General features: G+C 39.5%; 1 protein-coding gene across 3 annotated transcripts in view; it reads left to right on the top strand.

The window, feature by feature from the left end:
- Positions 1-18,673, top strand: part of ENOX1 (ecto-NOX disulfide-thiol exchanger 1) — a 357,615-nt gene that overhangs the window by 169,855 nt on the left and 169,087 nt on the right. The gene's annotated exons all lie outside the window — the stretch shown is intronic.

Below are 18,673 nucleotides of genomic sequence, written 5' to 3'. Positions count from 1 at the left end.
ATTTTATATGTTCCAGACACAATGGATAATGATTTCAATCTATAGCTGTGCTCCTGCCATGTCACCTCCAACCCAAAATGAAGTTGTCTGATTAGCATAACTCATCCAGCATCCCTAAAATAATTTATAACTGGCTAATGAACAAACTGGCTCTCACCACTAAAACCCCACTGCCTCTACATATGGCCTTTTTTCTCTATTTCCACCTCCTACTCCCAAAATATCTTCAGCCTTCTGCAGCTAAGTAGCTGTGAGTCCTTGAAGGAAATAAAGTCATCTTCACTTTTCACCTTAAACCTAGTCAATAAAAATAACCAATACTGAACTGCTGAATGAAGCAAACATTAATGTAGAGTCCTGTGCCTAATGTGTATCTTATTTAAAGGGAATGTAATAAAAATGCCTAGATTGGGATATTGCTTGCCTCCCGAGAGTTGGACTTTAGAGTCCAAGAGTGTCTCTTTTTTTAAAACTAAGAAACTAGAAATGGCATCAGTCATGCTACCACTCACAGGCTAACTGCAGGTTAAGATATCTGGATTCATAATTCATACTTCTCCCATTTGAGTTAGTTGAACACCTGACGATAATAATAAGCTGTCTGCCCTCTGTGGACACCAGAAATTAAAGGAGGACTAAGGCAGTAATTTTCCTTGTGAATTTCAGAGGTATTTTGTTAAAACCAAGGAATGTGAGAAATGAAGCTCTCTAGGATCGATTCTACCAGCTGAAGAGAGACATGTAAGCATTACTTACAGACTAGTTTGACTTTTATACCTTCCAAGCTGATGGTTATTCTGCCACTCATATGTTTTCTCCCCACACTCTGTCCCTGGGTTTTTTTGCTCTTTTTTCTTTCTGTCTCTTCCTACATCTTTTATTCACCTTGGTATCTTTTCTGTCCGCTATTTACTTCTTCACACAAAATCAGGATGGGTAAGTTTAGTTTATCCTTTTTGAGTCAACTAAAACATAGACATTGACATTTGAACCAGCCTCTCAGAGATTCCCCTGTATCCTCTGCAGAGAAATAAACCTTTCCAGGGACAGCTCATACCATCATCAAATACACAGGTAACATCAGATATAGCTAAAATATAGTGTCTAAGATCAGTTACCCCTCATGAAAAACCTTTTTTTTCCATTGACTCTGAACAGTCTATCCCAGATCCTAATGTCTTCCTTTCTGGGAGGCAAAAGGTAGGGCACATGAATCCTCTCTGGAGCTTTCTCTTCTCCTATAAGACATCAGTTCAGGGGAAAGAGTGTGCACAAAGAAAAAGATTCGTTGTAGCCTTAGAGATAGCACCCAGGGTCAACAGGAGTGGTCCTGGAATAATGTCAGTTTAATGTGTGGAGGTACAGCTGGGGGACTGGAGTTTCATGGGCTGGGCTACCCTCAAGTGCAGCCATCATCTCTGGAGAATTTGGTGCTAGCAGAAGTCGGATGTGTGAGCATGTGTGAATTCTTTGCTGAGGACAGGCAATAACCATTTCGCAGACCACAGGTCTATGCAGAGGTGGTTGAATCAGCGCTCACAAATTCAGCCTTGGTTGACCCCGCTCAATATGTGTGTTTTCCTGGGGAGAGTAGAATATTTTAAAAAAATTAGATACACAGAAAGAATATCTGTGTCAACCATGTTCTTAGAAACAAGCCAGTTGTTTAGATGAACTAGCACAAGCTGATTTTAATTTTTGATCTTCTGGGAGCAGGGTGATTGGAGAGGATAGAGCCTGAGGCAGACATCTCAAATAGAAACCTTCAGCCTTCAAACTACAACTACAGATCTATAGGATTATTCAATCAAAAATATGCATGTTGTTCAAGTTGTTTAAGGTGAATATTTAATGTATAGTTTTCTTTCATTGCCATTCAAGGGGAAAGAATACAATCCATATTTTCAGTTGGGATTGTTTTTATCAGTTTAAACCAGGCCAGTGTCATAACTTACTTTTCCTGTATTCTTTGTATCTCGATGTACTGGAAGCTGTTTCTAAGGGGAGACTAGCAGAAATGTCAGGCTTTTCAACCTGCTTCCATTTTCAATCCAGCCTGCTTTGCTCTTAAAATACCAAACCTTCTGGGAGCCTCTCTACATGACATGGACTATAAAAGGTATCAATAACAACAGCAGTTCCTGCTGTGGAAGGGACTGTAATTGCAAATGCCTAGGATCTGGAGCTTCATTATAAAGAAGGCAAATATTCTGCAGTCTGGTTCTCTTGGGTATATTCTGTCTTTCCCTAACAAATCACCACTTCAAGAGTGAGTTTTCTTTTTATTTATTTACTTATTTATTTACTTTAAAAATAATTGAGCACAAACCAGTGCACCTCTGCAAGAGGCAGAATGTTGAAAGTGAAAAAAAATGCTACTGAAAAACAATTTAAGAAATAATAATAGTAATAATAGAAGAGTAAATGTTTTACTTGCATTTTCGTGTTAGTCTCTGATTTAAAGCTTGATGACCACACACTTGGACTGAATTTCCAACAAGACATATTCCTCCTTGTGTACATAAATAAGATGTGTTTGTATAGCTGTAAGTCCTGAGTTTGCAGTGTAGCTTGGTGCTTATAATAGAGAAATAAATATTAGTTTTATGCTTGATAATTTTAACAGCATTTGAAAAATAGGACATAATAAAATATAAACATAATATTTTAAAATATAGGCATGTATTTTCTTTACTCACAGGTTTATATTTCACCTCTGTACACAGTGACAGCTTGCTAAGGAAAAGCACATTTGCAACGTAACTTGCCTGCAGTCATTAGCTTCTTTCTACTTTTTAAGCTATTCCTTTTAAATTACTGCAGAATAATCTCAACAGAAAAATGTTTCTGTCCATTGTTTTTGGCACTGTGCCTTATTAAGATATTTTTAGTTGTCTGTTCTCATTTTACAGTTCATGTGAATATATGAACACCAAAACTAACTGCCCAAAGCACTATTTCCTGCCTTCTGCAGGTGTTTAACTTTCACATATCAGCACTGAAGTTTATGAGATTTGCAGGTTATGGGCACCTCTTCGAAGATTGTGCTACTAACTTATTATTCTACAAACTTAGATCAATTATTCCCATTAATTAATGCATCTGTAAATATCCTGCACCAAGTCACACATTAATGATAAAGCACTATGTTAGTGTGAATTATTTTTTTAAAAAACAGAGTAACTATATAAAAAATTATTGCTTCTGAAGGCTGTGAAGAGCCCTTGTTTGACTGTTCAGACGTAGACCTCTGTAATTCTATGGATTGCATGTGATTTCTCCTGTGTTTGTACTATTTTTCATAACAAAAGAACACATTCCCAGATGAGCCCCTTCTGTTACAACTATTAAATAAAACTTAATACAGCCTAGCTATAAAATGTAACATTTAAATGCTGTTATTTTATATAGAATATTAAGAAAGATCTGTTCTTAAAGCTGTTTCTCCTAAAGCTTGGAAAAATTGTTACTGAAGTAACAAACCTCAAAATGCTGTTGGAGTTCCTGAATATCTGGGCATTTTAATTCATTTCAGTATAGCTGTGCTCAGTTTATTCCAGCCTTGGCACTGTTTTCAAAAACACTCTTGCCAACCCTGAAAAAATAACCTAATCCAGTCCAGCCTCCCCAGAGAGATTAATCCTTCATGTGACACTGCAAAGCACTGAAAAGCACTGAAAAGTCACAGACGTCCTTTTAGAAGCTTGACTCTTTCAAAGTGCATGACTGCCAGCTCTTCCCAAATACTCCTCAGGCATCCTGCTTCTGTACTGAGAGACAGTTCTTAAAAGCACCAACTAGGTATTCAACTACCAGCCAGAGAATTCACTAGGGCACAGAAACACCTGCTGTGCAAGGTGCTTACCTTTAACCATGTGCATCTGTCCTTCTAGCCAGACTGTCCCATAACCCAAGAGCTGTTCCAGAAACTCAGAAGACTCTCATCCATCCATCCATCCATCCATCCATCCATCCATCCATCCATCCATCCATCCATCCATCCACCTTTCCAACACTTGCACTGTAGAGTCAGGTTTATCTAAAGGACTGCAGGTATCTGGTGGTGGTTGTGGGTTCTCCAAGCTGCTAGAGCCCCATCTGGTGTCATATTTTCCTTGTTGCTGGTTGTCATCGATGCCCATCCATCTACCTAAATGCAAACACGGGTGCACATGGATACTCTTTCCATAGCTGCAGGCTCTCTGTGTCACCGCAGAATTTTTACACTTTGTTAAAAAGTCATCCTTACAAAAGAGTCCAGAGTTCCAGCCTTACAGACAGGCTGTGCTATGGTATTTGCAAAAATTGAATTATTACTTGGTAATTCAAGAGTAATTCTCTGAGGTCACTGCCTGAGAAGTGAGGAGCAGCAGAAGAGGGATCATCTGCTTACACCTGCCAAGCCCCAGCACAGAGGTTGGCATTTTAGCTTGAACGAAACTCGTTATGTGATACGATGGGTAGGATGGGTATTGAGTAGATGGAATATAGGCATGTCCTCTTCTGCTGCCTCTGCCACAGAGGCAGGGAGGAGGAAGGGACAGTTAACAGCACAAATATATATGGAATTGGCCAACCTTTTGTATGCAAGAGCTGGAGGTATGGATATCTATTTATTTTCACATGCCAGACAGTGAAATGGCATTTCTTTCGAGAGGTCCTTTCCCTGTTTCTGTAGAGTTACAGCCACTCCTCTTCAGTGTCTACAGTAAATCGAGGCTTTTTGTTCTTACTGTGTGTAGAGGAGAGTGCAACAGGAGAGGGAACTGGGTTTTCTTTCCTTTTTACTGCCATAGCAGCAAAGTCATTCTTTACATGTAAGTGATTGTCACCTATGCAAATGTGCTGAAGACATAAAGTCTGTGCACCTGTGGAAGAGACTACAGGTTTTGAAATCAGCAAGGTAACAGAACTGTAAACAGCGGTCTAACATTGTTTGCCCGTCTTTTGATACTAGTAAAATGTAGGCTGAGGAATGTACATCTCCTTTTGAGATCCCAGTCTCATTAGTCAGAGCTGGGAATTAATTCTGTCACCATTTTTTTCTGCGTTTAACATAAGACAATTCACATGACATCCCTAGTGGACAGCAGGGGTGAGCCCAACACAGACATTAAAGTGTGCCTTTCTTAGGATCAAAAATATGTTGAAACTGGTTTGTCAATGCAGATTAGCAAAGCACTGGGCTGAGATGATGAGGACTATTTTTCTCTGGTGTCATCTCTCCAGTACACCTTTATAACCTATGCATTGCTAAAGAATTATATGCTAAAGAGTGTGCTGAAACATTCTTTACATCTCTTTCGGAGAACAGGAATAGCTTCAGAAAGCCTCACATATAAAAAGAACTGTAAATATTCTGTTCAAAAATAACAAGTCAAACCCTTAGGTTTATTTATGATTATTTATTTCATTTTATTTAATTAGTCAAACCCTTTGTTTATTTTTTAACTCAGTTTGCCTTCAGAATACCCCAAGTGATTTGACTGTGCAGTTATATGGATTTATCACTTGCCAAGTTTCAAATTTTTAAAAATCAAAGCCCTTTTTCTTGAAGACCACTAACAAGCACAGAAAATGTCCTTTGCACTGCTAACTACATAAAAATGACCCAGATTTAATTTGTTTTGAAAATTATTTGTGGCAAGAAAATACTCCCAGGCTGAAATGTTCTTTGCCAAATCTAGTCTGCAGTGAGAGTCTGCAGGCCAAATTGTGAAACTGCTGAAAAACAGCTTTTAGGCGGAATCCTGACTTTGCCTCTGCCCATCTCCGTGTTCACAGACAACAAATAATGTTCACTATTTCATTGCACTCAAAATCAATGTATTTACTTAGTAGATCCATCATTTTATGAGAGTTTTAAAAATTCATCCTTAAACTCATTTTATGCTTCCCTAAATCCATATTTTTTATTGATAGTGAAAATGAGATAAATTCATTGGAAGCAGACAATAAAACCTGTATGCATAAGGCAGCTTACTTACTGCTTATGCAAGAGAACGTATGTTTATAATACTTTTGGTGAACTGTCCAGGCTCTGTTTATAAAGTTGATTTTTTATTTCTGCAGTACTTCACTGAATGCTTCTGATCTAAAACCTGGGGTTGTCTATAATTCTCAAATCTGAAAGTAGAGGCATGTCAGACATAAACCAGGAAATTTGGAGGTTTTGAGGAGTATTCAGGTGATTTTGAAAAGTATATCATAGCTAATAAGAAGAAATGCCACTCTAGGGTAAAGAAAAAATTTCAGGAGTGAGGAGTGAAGATATTCTTTAAGGAGGTTTTAGCTAGGAGACAAGAAAGAGGTGCAAAATGAAGCTGGTATTATGCTTGTGAATAATGATGAAGTTACATTTGTGTAATGGATGTTAAGAAATCTATGTTTCTGTGAGAATGGATTCAGAGAAGTGACAGAAATCAAACTGAATAATGGAAATCAGACTATCGGGTTTTCAATAGCTGTGTCGGAGAAGAATCTCTTCCTGTGAGTCTTATCCAATACTAACGATGGGAAAGAGCAGAGAGTGCAGCAGAGTAATGGAAGAGGAGACTATCAAGTGCATATTCAGAGCTTTTTAATCTATTACTTGTTATTCAGCTCTGACTGGGGCACTAGAGCTGTAGTGATGATAGGATGTGAGCTTCAGAATGCATTTTGAGAAACAAAATTTTCCTTTTCTGTCATTAGATTTTTATTCATATTTTACTTAATGGAAATCACGACATTGATGGCTAGGAGGTTGTGACTGTGTACTTGTGAAAATGTCCTTTTTTTACAGAGCTTTGAAAAGGATCAACTTGTAGTTTAAACTTTGTACATTATAATTTTGGGAATCTGGTGCATTTGGTAGACGTTATGAAACTGCACCTCAGAATAGCTAACTCTGGTAAGTGAATGCTCCAGAAAAGAGTGTGATAAAAGCTGTCCATTCTTTCCTTATTTTATGTTTTTCTTTAAGTGAAAGAGCTCTCAGGTCGCATGATTTACTTTTGAATATACTCTTTTCATGTTGGTCCCTTCACACCTACCTTCACTACACTTTTGTGTTTTACCCTTCTTCCATCACATAGTTTTCTCCTTCTTTCTCTAAATGACTCAATCTTTTTCTGCTTATATATATATACATATATATATATATAATGTTGTATAAATATCTGCACAAAATGTGCAAGGGAGATGCCTGCTAAGTGTTCTTCCTCTGTACTGGGCAGAGAAGCTTGTGGCTTCTCTTTCATAGTCCCAGTCCAAAGAGATTCAGGACATAAAGCAGTTAAACAGGAAAAACCATGAGTTTCCCTACTCCCATGCCATCAGGGCAAAGGAAGAATCTAGATGGTTTTACTGTCATGTAAAGTAAAAGAAGTGCTATGGTCCCTCTTCAACTATCCCAAGACTTCAGGGAAAACAAGAGGAGATGGGGCTTTTCACATCTCTTCTGGGCTAGAGGATCAGTACAAAAAAGATGAGACTCTTCTGCTATGTTAAGTTTTCTGCAGAGAAATGGTGTAGGTCAAGGTATAGACAGCAACTAAAGGTGCAGGAGAGTACGTCAATATGTACGCTCATCTCTTGTAGCCTCTTGGTGCTGGTTCTGTAAATACGTCAGCAACTAAAGGAAGGCTAAGGAGAATCACCATCCTTTATTGGATGCAGTGGGAAACAGTGACAAAGGATGAAGAAAGACTTCAGGTACTTAATCCCTTCTTTGCCTCAGGCTTTAGCAGTAGGACCAGCTGTTCTCAGGGTACCCAGCCCTCTGAGGTGGAACAGGAGCAGGGAGCAGAATGAAGCCCCATTATCCAAGGGTGGATGGTCAGTGACCTGCCTCATCACCCAGACACACACAGTGCATGAGGCTGTTGGGCTACACCCAGGGGTACTGAGGGAGGTGGTGGAAGTGCTCACCAAGGCAATCCCCACCATTTACAAGCAGTCCTGGCTATGTGTTGGAGGTCCCTGTTGACTGGAGGTTGGCAAATGTGGTGCTCAACTACAAGAGGGCAGGAAGGAGAATCCAAGGAACTACAGGCCTGTCAACCTGACCTTGTTGCTGGGAAAGGTCATGGAGCAGATCACCTTGAATGCCATCAACCAGGAAGTACAAGATAACTTAGGAATCAGGCCCAGCCAGCATGGTTTTAAGAAAGGCAGGTCCTGCTTGACCAACTTGATCTCCTTCTGTGACAAAGAGACCCACTTAGCTGCATGAGGGAGTGTTGCTGATGAAGGATCGGCAGCACAGATGTAATGAGGAATGGCTGAGGGAGTTGGGTTGTTCAGCCTTGAGAAGAGGAGGCTCAGAGGGAACTTATGGCTCTCCACAACTGCCTTAAAGGAGGTAACTAGGTGGGAGTCAGTCTGTTCTCCCAAATAACAAGCAGTAGTGGGGGTTTAGATTGGGTATTAGGAAAATTTCTTCAGAGAAGGGGTTGTCAAGTATTGGAACAGGCTGCTCAGGTAGGTGTTTGGGTCCCTTGCCCTGGAGGCATTTAAAAGACATGTAGATGTAGTGCTTAGTGACATGGGTTAGTTGTGGTCTTAGTGCTGGGTTAACAGTTGGACTCCATGATCTCAAAGGTCTAGTACTTCTACTTTCAATACTTGACCTCATTTCAATAAATGGTTTCTCTCTGCAGATCCTTACAGAATCACAGAAAGGGTAAGGCTGGCAGGCATCTCTAGAAGTCATCTAGTCCAACCCTTTGATCAGAATAAGGTCAGCTACAGTACATTGTGCAGGACCATGGCCTCTTGAATGTCAAAGTTATGCAAGGCTGGAAATACCACAGCCTCTGTGGGCCTGCCTCAGTACTTGACTATGCTTAAAGTAAAAAAAAAAAAAAATTCTTATGCTTACATGGGTTTTTTTGTGTTTCAATTTGTCTTTTTTATCTTGTCCTCACACTGGGTGCCACTGGGAAGAATCTGGTTCAATTTTCCTTCTTTCCCATCCCATCAGATATTTATACATATGGGTAAGATTCCCTAGGCCTCCTTTCCTCCAGGCTGAATAGTCCCAACTCCCTCAACCCCTTCTTATTTCAAAGATAATCCAGATCCTTCAGCACCTTTATGGCCTTTTGCTGGATCCATTCCATTGTGTCCATGTCTCGTGTTGTCCTGAAGATCCCAACACAAGGCCCAGCTCTTCATTTTTGCCTCACCAATGCTAACAGAGGGAAAGAATGACCTCCTTTGACCTCTTGATGACCCTCTGCCTCATGTAGTCCAGGAGGTTGTTGGCCTTTGTTGCAAGGGGACATTACCTGTCCTACAGGTTCCCAATGTCCTTTTCTGCAAAGCTGCTTTCCAGATATTATGGCTCAGCATGCACTGGTACTTGGGGTTATTCCTGCCCAGGGGCAGGACTTGGCATCTTCCTTAATTGAACTGCATGAGGTTCCTATCAGCCCATTTCTCCAGCCTGTCCAAGGCCCCCTGCATGGCAGACCAACCTTTTGGTGCACCAGTCACTCCTCTCACTTTTGTATCTTCTGCAGATGTGCTGAGGATGCACCCTGCCCACCATCCAGGTCATTAGTGAAGATTCTGAGCAGTACTCACCCTAGTATCAATCATCACAAGGGAGCAGTCCCAGATGGACTTTGTGCCACTGATCACAGCCCTCTAGGTCCAGCCATCTGGCCAACCATCAGCCCACCACACACTGGTAAATTCTGTTCTCAGCATCCTTGGAAATCCTGTGCAAAGTTTCTCACAGAGGCTCAAGGTTTCTCCTCATATCTAACGGTATCTAAAATCACAAAGAGCTTTGTCTGTTTTATGTCAGAGATTGTCCAAGGTCATGCAGTAAATTCTTGGAAAGAGCTACAGAATCAAACCAGATTTCCTATATTTTAGCTGTTAAAAACTTCCTGTCTCTGCTGCCTTTGCTGACTAGATTTAGAATATAGACCTGTATCTGCACAGAGACTTTTCTTTGTCACACTCTTTTTCCCAATTGTACTTTAAATACATCTATAAATATTTAATAATACTTTCTATTTTTTCATGATGGGTAACTGAAAAGGACAGAAAATGTGATGTGTGAGAATATCCTGCCTTTGGACAGCTGCATCATCACAAGTGTGTTTTCATCCAAAACACTATTCTAATGGAAATAAACAGACATGCGGAAGTTCTGCTTGTTTGCTGCAGACCATTCTTATGGCTTTTCTCAAAAGCCTGGCCTGAAGAAGACTTGTTTGAAACAGATTGAGCACTGTCTTGCTCAGAAACGGTGGGGGAAAGTGTATGGGGGAAGAAAGCAGAAATGCATATAGCTCCATGGGCAGCATAACTACACATGTTCACACCCGATAAAGGAACAACAGTTGGTTGCATTTCCAAGCTTGTGAATATATGTATAATTGAATAGTCATAACATTATCACCATTCTGAATGCAGGGCTGGTCATTTGTATTTTAGATTGCTTTCAAAGTGGTGAAGCCTTTCTTCTTCAAAACTTAATTGACACTCGTTGCCTGTAGTGCTAACTTTTCGTTCCAGTGTGACTTCAATCATGAAACATGCTTTGACTTTGGGAATTCTATCAAAATCCTGGGAGTCAGGATTCTCTTTATGAGATTCAGTAAGTTCTATTTAAAAATAGACACTGTTTCATTTTTTCTGCTTGGAACTCAACTCCAGTGTCTCAGAGAACAGAAGGAATGGGTTTTTTTTTTTTACTATCAGGACTTTAAAGGGGAGGAGTAAACTGAAAAAATCGCATTAATTTTTATATAGATATGTGTGTATACATGTGTGTGTATGTATACACCACTTACTTTTCAAGAAAAGTTTTTTTTAGCCTCACTCCTCCTTTCACACCTAAGAAAAGGAGCCCCTGCTTCATGCAGTTCAGAGCCATGGCAGTAGCCCCATCCACGATGGTGCACTTTAGGACATCCTGTTCATACAGTGGACTGGCCATGCCACTGATGGATGTGATGGGAACAGTAAGACAGAAAGGGATATTTTGAAACAGCACTGCTGTGAATGACTTTCTTAAGAGGTCTGTTGAGCACTGCCATCACATATTAGTTGAGGCACTTTACTATTACAGGTCATATTAACATTTTCAGGTGAAGGGTGTGTTGTTGAATGCCTGTGTCGTGACTGATGTCTTCTGTAACAGAGTTGTCACAGACAATAGTTACAGGAAGCACAGCAAGGAAGCTATGTTTTCCACATCTGAGTTAAAGGAGTTTCCACTTAAAACACTTCTTAACCAGTGAGTGCCTACATATTTCCTAGTAAGTGATTCTTGGAAGCGGCAAGCTTTAGAGAAAACAAATGAGAACTACAGTGTTATTTTTTTAGTCTGCAACTGTCTGAAGTTGTTGTCAATAGAAATAGTTGCATGCATTTGTCTTCATTAATCATTTCAAGGTGTTGCTTTTTGATGCAGCCAGCCCTAGCAGTTCACAGGCACTTTAATTTTCCAATTATTGTACCTGTGGCTCAGAACAGATACTGATTAGTTTCACATTTTGGTCTGTGGGCAGCTTAATGTTCTTGTCATCTTACATTCAGTTTTAAATGAACAGAGTGTAAGAGAATGTCAGATGTGCTCCCAAGTCTTCCGGTCAGGCTCAGCAAGTTATGATATTTCCAAGTACTGTATTGATGGGTTTCTGAAAATTGGATGAGAGAACAAAAATATGGGTTTAGGATCCTATCACAAAAGTAATGATTCTTCATGTAAAGCGCATGTGAGTGATTTTGTGTTGTATTCTTTTTCACACAAACTTTCAGCTGGAGATGAAGTTGATGCTTCTGGCTGCTGTAACAGCAGTAGAGAAGGAAGTTACAATAGCAGCTAGGCAGCAGCAGTGCCTTTCAATATTTGCACACAATTACAAGACCTTTTCAAACTGTAGTTGTGAAACCAAAGGAGAAAATAAATTTTGAAAAGCCCTAAACACAAAGATTAATTTTATAGCAAATAGAAATGTTGCCTGTCTCCTCTTTATCAATTGTGTACCAGCCATGACTCATTCATCCACGCCTTTTTCTTTCCAAAAACTGACGTGGACGAAATCCCCTCCAAAACACAAAACTACGCTGAACATCTGCCGTCTAGGTATTCATTAGTTCTGTCTGCTCTGCTTTTGGCTAATTGCCTGGGAGTGAAGTTGAATCATTTATGGGGACTTAATCTGGTGGCAGTTATAGTGGTAAAGATCATGTAACATTTGATAAAACCTAGGAATTGTCAAACATGTAGCCTCCCAAACATAAAGTTTATTTACTGTTTTCCCATGCACTTTGTTTGCTACAATACTGCCTGCACAACTGATAACAGAAAATGTATTTAATAACTACTCAGTGCTAATATGCTGTAGTATGCATGACTGACTAATTTAATTTATCTCTGATTAAGCCTATTATGTTTGAGATCACTTTACAGAAGAGACTTTTTTTGCCAGCTGTAAGCTTATTTGAATTGTAATATAAGTTAATAATGTGTGAAATAACTACTGGTGCCTGCTTCTAAATGTTAATTTTACCAAATCACTTCCTGAGTTAGAGTGTACACAGCTCATCTATTGCAGTGTCATTAGTGGCGTGTTTGGATGTAAGATTGGACAGGTAAAAAGGCAGGTGCATGGCAAGGGGATCAATGGCTGTTGTTTCTGCTGAGAAGAAGCAAAATAAATAAAACCACAGCCCAGCCAGGGATAGCACACCATCCGTATGATGACAGCATCAGCTGAGAAGGAGCTCTCAGGATGTTCTGCATCTTTAAGCATTTGTTTCCTACCAGGTGCAAAGAGGAACAGAGACTCCTCAGGAGAACAGAGAGAGGAACACGTTAAACAAAAGCTGGTGAGAAAGGCACTAGTAAGCCATTAGTATGTTTAAATAGGAAAGTAGCCATTTGGGTGGAATTTTAGATTTTTCTCAGACTGAGGGTAGAGCTGGAAAAGAATTGGGGGGAAAAAAAAAGAAACAATGAAAACAAACCCCAAACAATTAAAACCTGGGAAATGTAAGGGGGAAAAAGTTCTGCCAAGGAAAGCTAAATATTTTTTCTCTAGGGACAAGGCAGACTGTTTCTTGTTTCTCCTCTACTCTTTTCTGTGGTCTAATTTTTAGAGTAGACAGACCTCTAATAAAGAGGGAAGTAAAGCTTTTTCTGTGCACAAGCTATATCCCAGAGCAATTGATCCCTGGTAGATGAAACTTTGCAATACCTGTGCTTTAGCCACTTGTTTCTCTGAGAGACTACAAAATGCTCTCAATTTCTGATTTGGAAAAATCTCCGTGTTCGTCAGTTGTTGCTTTTATGAAAAAACATAATTATATATAGTCTTGCTTTAATATATGTTTATTTCAATCAGCTGAGAAAATTCAGGTGGAGAGAATTAAGTCTTCTACCTTGTTTAGAGAAACAAGTGTGATGGCCTGGGGTCTAGTCTATGAGATTATTTACAAGCAGTTGCCTAAATTATGTGTACTTTGCATTTAAATATATGAAACTTCAATTGGAATAAAAGGAAGTCAAATCTTTCTCTGTCGGATTAATGTATCTCTTCTAAATAGAAAATATATAGGATACTGTACTTACAGCATCAGACTGAACTGCCAAAACAATGTCACTTAACTAGCATGGAAGAAAAGTATGCTGCACATAATTTCTTTTTATGTCATTCTGTTCCACCCTCCAAACATTTCTGGCATGTGATAGCATGTGGGATGTCAAGCATTGTTTTTCACATTTTGTCATGATATCTCATATAGATCAGTTATCAGCAAGTCAAGCTGCACAGCAGCTCTGATTTCAAGATCTCTTTTCACAGCATGTCAAATCCTAGCTGGCAGTACAGGACTTTGGCAGGCCCACTGCAACAGTGGGGATGCAGGAACATGTGCAGCTAGAATGTTTGATGGCTGTAATGTGCAGAGTAAATTTCCAGTGTTATATAATCCCAAAAGGGATGGTATTTCTACAAAAAATTCTGATGTGGTGGTTTCAAGGTTTGCAAGAGCCTTGCATTGCCAAGGCTCTTCCCCTTGCTTGCTCAGAGTAGTCGATTGGTGAGTGTTGGAGGGACAGACATGTCTGTTTTAGCATCAGAGACAGGACTGATACTGTTACAGACTGCTGGCAAGGTCAAATCTTTACATAGTTTCATGTGGAGGGTATGTGCTACACTGGCTGCCCATGCTTTGTATATTCTTCCAGGTGTAATCCAGGGCTGAGTGTGATACCCAGAAAGTGTGGTGCTGTATGCAATTTAGAGCTAGCTCTGCATGCTAGCACAGACTGCAAAAGTGCCAGTTGCAATCTTACTGATCCTACTTCTCAAGCCTGGAAACAAAGGTTATTGGGGAGGACTGTCACTGTCCTGAGAGCACTCAGGTTTGCCCCATATATGAAGGCTTCTTCTGTATTCTCTACTTCTCTCCTGGGCAGCTATGGGTAGAGAGATTATTTACTTTACTAATTTTTCTTTTACAAGGAGCAGAATTCTTTTAAAAACTACAGATGATTAACTTTTTCCTTTTTAAAAATTTCTTACTGAGAGTAGCAGACTGAGCTTCTTCACCTGACAAAGAGGATCACAGTAATTCAATTTGTAGATCAGTGAGTGCTGAAACATTTTTTCTTTTTCTACAAATTAGACATACTTAGGGAGAGGAAAGTAGAATATGATGCTTCATATTCCCTATCTGTAAGAGAAAAGTTCTGAAGAATAATTAAAGAAAGAAGGTAAAATATTTGGTTATAAATAATCTAAATTTTTAGTGACTTTCACAGTCACGAGGCAGTCTCTTAGATGTTTTGAATGTATTAATTGTAGATGTGTTGCATTATTACTTGCAAGTATCTGTGGTGTACATGGTTAATCCCTCCCTGTTCAAACACTCCTCATGCAAAGCTTTTGGAATTCTCTGTGGCCCAGTACAACACAGAAACCATCAGTGGGTCAGGAATTGTTGTCCTTTACAGAGGGCCAAGTGAAGACTAGGACTGCCTTCTCTCCATCCTCTTTCATCTTTCCTTTCCCCCCAATGCCTAAATTGAGATTGATCATTTAGCAGGAAAAAAAGACACTATGAGCAGCGAAGCGTAACTCGATACAATACTGAAAGCTGCTTAGCTGTCGTATCAGACTCAACTTACTCTTAAGCAAAGATTAGCGAGGATAACTTCTCTACAAGCCTGTAAATCTGCTTAGCGATCTGTGACTCCTATGGGCAAATAATGCTTCCTAAACACAGCCTTTGGACGTGTCGAGAGTCCCCCTTTTGAATGACTGATATATAGAAGCCAGATTATTTCTTCTGGGAAAGAAAATATTGTTCAAGGTACTACGACATAGGAAGCCAAAAGTTGATTCATACCTTAACAAATTGTGTTATGGTCTATCTTAACCTACATATATATGTTGCAAAAGCTTATTTTAACTGTCAGTGATACCCCATAAATATTTGTTTTTACAAAGTTTCCTTTCTTGCAACAGTGATTGTCTCACCTTTTCTTAAAAAAATCGCTGAAGAAATATGACATTAAAGACCTCAAAACATTTGAAATCTTAAAACTTTTTTAAAGGTCACCCTTTCTGTTTGCCTTCATTGCACTGATATTTCTTTAGCTCATTAGATGAATATGAACTATGTTCAAAAATATATAAAAGCAATCCACAAGGAAACATCAATGTCATTTTCTGCACCTATGCTTAAGGCTCTGGACTCCATGAAGACTTAACATTGAATAAAGAGCATGCTTTTTTCCATTGGTTTTTAAATTTTACTTGTTCATCTGGAAAAAAAAAAAAAGGCAACACAAAGATGTATAAAGGAGTCAGATATATTTTGAAAATAAAAACATAGTGTTCTAGAAGATACCCTAATACATCAAATGGGACTTTTCTTTCTGTACTTACTCAACTTAACTTCTTTACTGTTTTTGTCTACTTAAGTCTGAATGAAAACAGCCCTGTAAAGTTGGGGGAATATACAAGACAACTGATAAAGATGAATACTATCTAGATTTTTAATTATTTTTTGCTTTTTAATTTTTGATGACTGTTTTCTGCTTTTTTTTTTTTTTTCCAAATCAGTCCAAGTTCCAGGATGCTTTTTGCTTCAACCAAGTCCATTAGGGTTTTTTTGTGGTCTTGTTCAGGAAACCCCTGTCATCAGTGAAGCTTGTTTGGACAAGATTAACAATAGCTTTATGGCATGAAATCTGATAGCAAGCACTCTGGGGTTTTTGTCTGGGATTGATGAAGGGCTTATAGGTCTGTTTAAACCTTGGTCATCCTCTTTACCTTTTACAAAACTGACATAGTTTTAGCATCCCTCCAATGCTCTGGAATTTCTCTATTTGTCTAAGATTAATTCAAAATCAACGCTGGTGGTTCAAAACCTCATAATTTAGCTTTTTTATAAAAAGTGCTGATAGAGCTGCTGTTTAATATGCTTCCAAGCTACTTTACAAGCAAAAAAAAGTATTTATCATAGCAGAGTGTGAATTAAAATATCAAAGTAGCTAAGTAACTGCACCTATGTATCATGCCAGGGGTGGACTGAGGACAGTGATGGAGGGATTGCAGGCATCTCCTGAGAATGGCACAGTCTTTACTTCTTTGTAGAGTCTTTTCAGGTTCACTTACCAAATGGTGACACAGAGAAGAAAAGCTCAATCTGAAGAAGCCCTGTAGAAGACAATAAAAAAAGAAACACTGACCATCAAAACATTTGAAAATCCAAATGAACCAGCATGAAACCGGAATAAAAACTTACATTTGGCAGAGTGGCACACTTAGTGTGGAAAAGTAAACTCCAGAGAAGCTTCTTCTCACCAGCAAAAGCAGAAGTGATCTATTTATTGAGCGTGTTTAACTTTTTTGCATCTTTATTGGCATAACTATAACTTCTGTCCACAAAAGCACTAATGTCATTGCTGACATTCCTCTTTTGTTTGTCACACTTAAAAAGTTGATGATGTCCTTTAGTCTACATAATATTGATTTTCTTTCCTTCTTTCATTTTTTTCTTAATTACCTAATGTATATTAATTGCAATCCATTTCCCTATGTTCCTGGATGTACATTATTTTTTATATCTATTTTTACTTCACTAGGCCATTGTGATGATTCAGGCAAGTATTCATTTTTTTTCTTTGTTAATGACTTTTTTTAGTGTCTGATAAAATGTTCTTAAACAGGTCCCAGCTTTCATCTTTTTTCCCAAATAAACTCTTTCTCCCAGCTGGATTTGCCTATAATTGTTCTCAGGATTGCAAAATGAATCCTTTTAACACATCAGGTATATTTGTTTTCATGTTATCCTGTTTGTGATTAAGAAACATAATGAGCAAAAGGTGACATTCATAAGGAAACAACTGCTAATTTTTAGTTCTGTGGTAAATTTTATGTTATGATTCAGGATTAGGTATAATATAAAATTTCTGCAAGCTAAATGCTCGCTGAGTTCAGAAAACATCCTTATGTAGAATTTTAAAAATCTTTTTACTTATTTCAAGGCAGCACAAAGCCTCCAGCATGTGCTACTAAGTCCTCTGTGGTAACTCAGATTTCTCTCCCACACAGTGTAAACAGATGCTTGAGGAATCCCTCATAAACATTTTCCTCAGTGTATTTGTGGTCTGGAGCAGATATCACCCTGCTTTTCTTGCACAGCCTTACTTTCAAAAGCATTTCAGCCTCTGAATGCCTCCCTTCACCACACCAGGATGGGCTGTGGGAACATTCAGTTGTTTGTGTCCAGCAAACACTTCTCCACTGAAGGTCACAGCTGCAGCCTGTCTTTATTGCTCAGCCAGCCCAGGGAAATGAAAGATTTCACTGGATTGTGGTCAGTGTGTGAAAACACTTAATTCAAGAGATTTGGTGTTTTTCATAGAACCATAGAATCTTTTAAGTTGGGGCACCCAAGGTTCATTGAGTCAACTCCTGGCCCCGTGCAGCACACCCCGAGTGTCACACCTTGTGCCCGAGAGCATTGTCCAAGTGCTCCTTGAGCTCTGTCAGGCTGGTGTTGTGACCCCTTCCCTGGGGAGCTGTTCCCATGCCCAGCCACTCTCTGGGTGAAGAACCTTTTCCTGATATCCGCTCTAAACCTCCCCTGACACAGCTTCAGGCCATTCCCTCGGGTCCTGTCACTGGTCACCACAGAGAAGAGATCAGTGGCTGCCCCTCTTCTCCTCATGAGGAAGCTGAAGACCACAATGGAGTCTCCCCACAGTCTCCTCCAGGCTGAACAATTAGACTTACCAGAAGTGCCAGGAAATGTCCGGCTGATAAAGCTCTGGCATTTATCAAGGTGGCAGTGCTGGGCTAGAGTTTAGTGGTGGAACTCAATGGTCTTGAAGGTCTTTTTCTACCCAAATGATTCTATGATTCTATTAAAAAAAGAGTAGAGCACCTTTCTAAGAAATTATGGGATAATATGGGAAATATGGGATGTCTCCATGCACCTTAAAGCAGCCTCAGGGCTGCTTTAAGGGCCAGGGAAGCTATGAGGGTGACAGTGCAAGAGCAGTGGCCTTCCTGCCCAGGGCTGTGACGAGGAAGACACAGGACACAGCTACAACCCAGTGTAGGCAGGGAAGGAGGAACAGGCCTGAGCACAAACAGCTGCTGAGCTGTGGGGGAAGAGGGAGGGCATCTCACAGCTCCATCCCACACTG

Source organism: Passer montanus, unplaced genomic scaffold, assembly GCF_014805655.1.
Source record: "Passer montanus isolate IOZ18808 unplaced genomic scaffold, ASM1480565v1 scaffold36, whole genome shotgun sequence".
NCBI lineage: Eukaryota > Metazoa > Chordata > Aves > Passeriformes > Passeridae > Passer > Passer montanus.
This window is presented reverse-complemented; position numbering and strand designations above follow the sequence as displayed.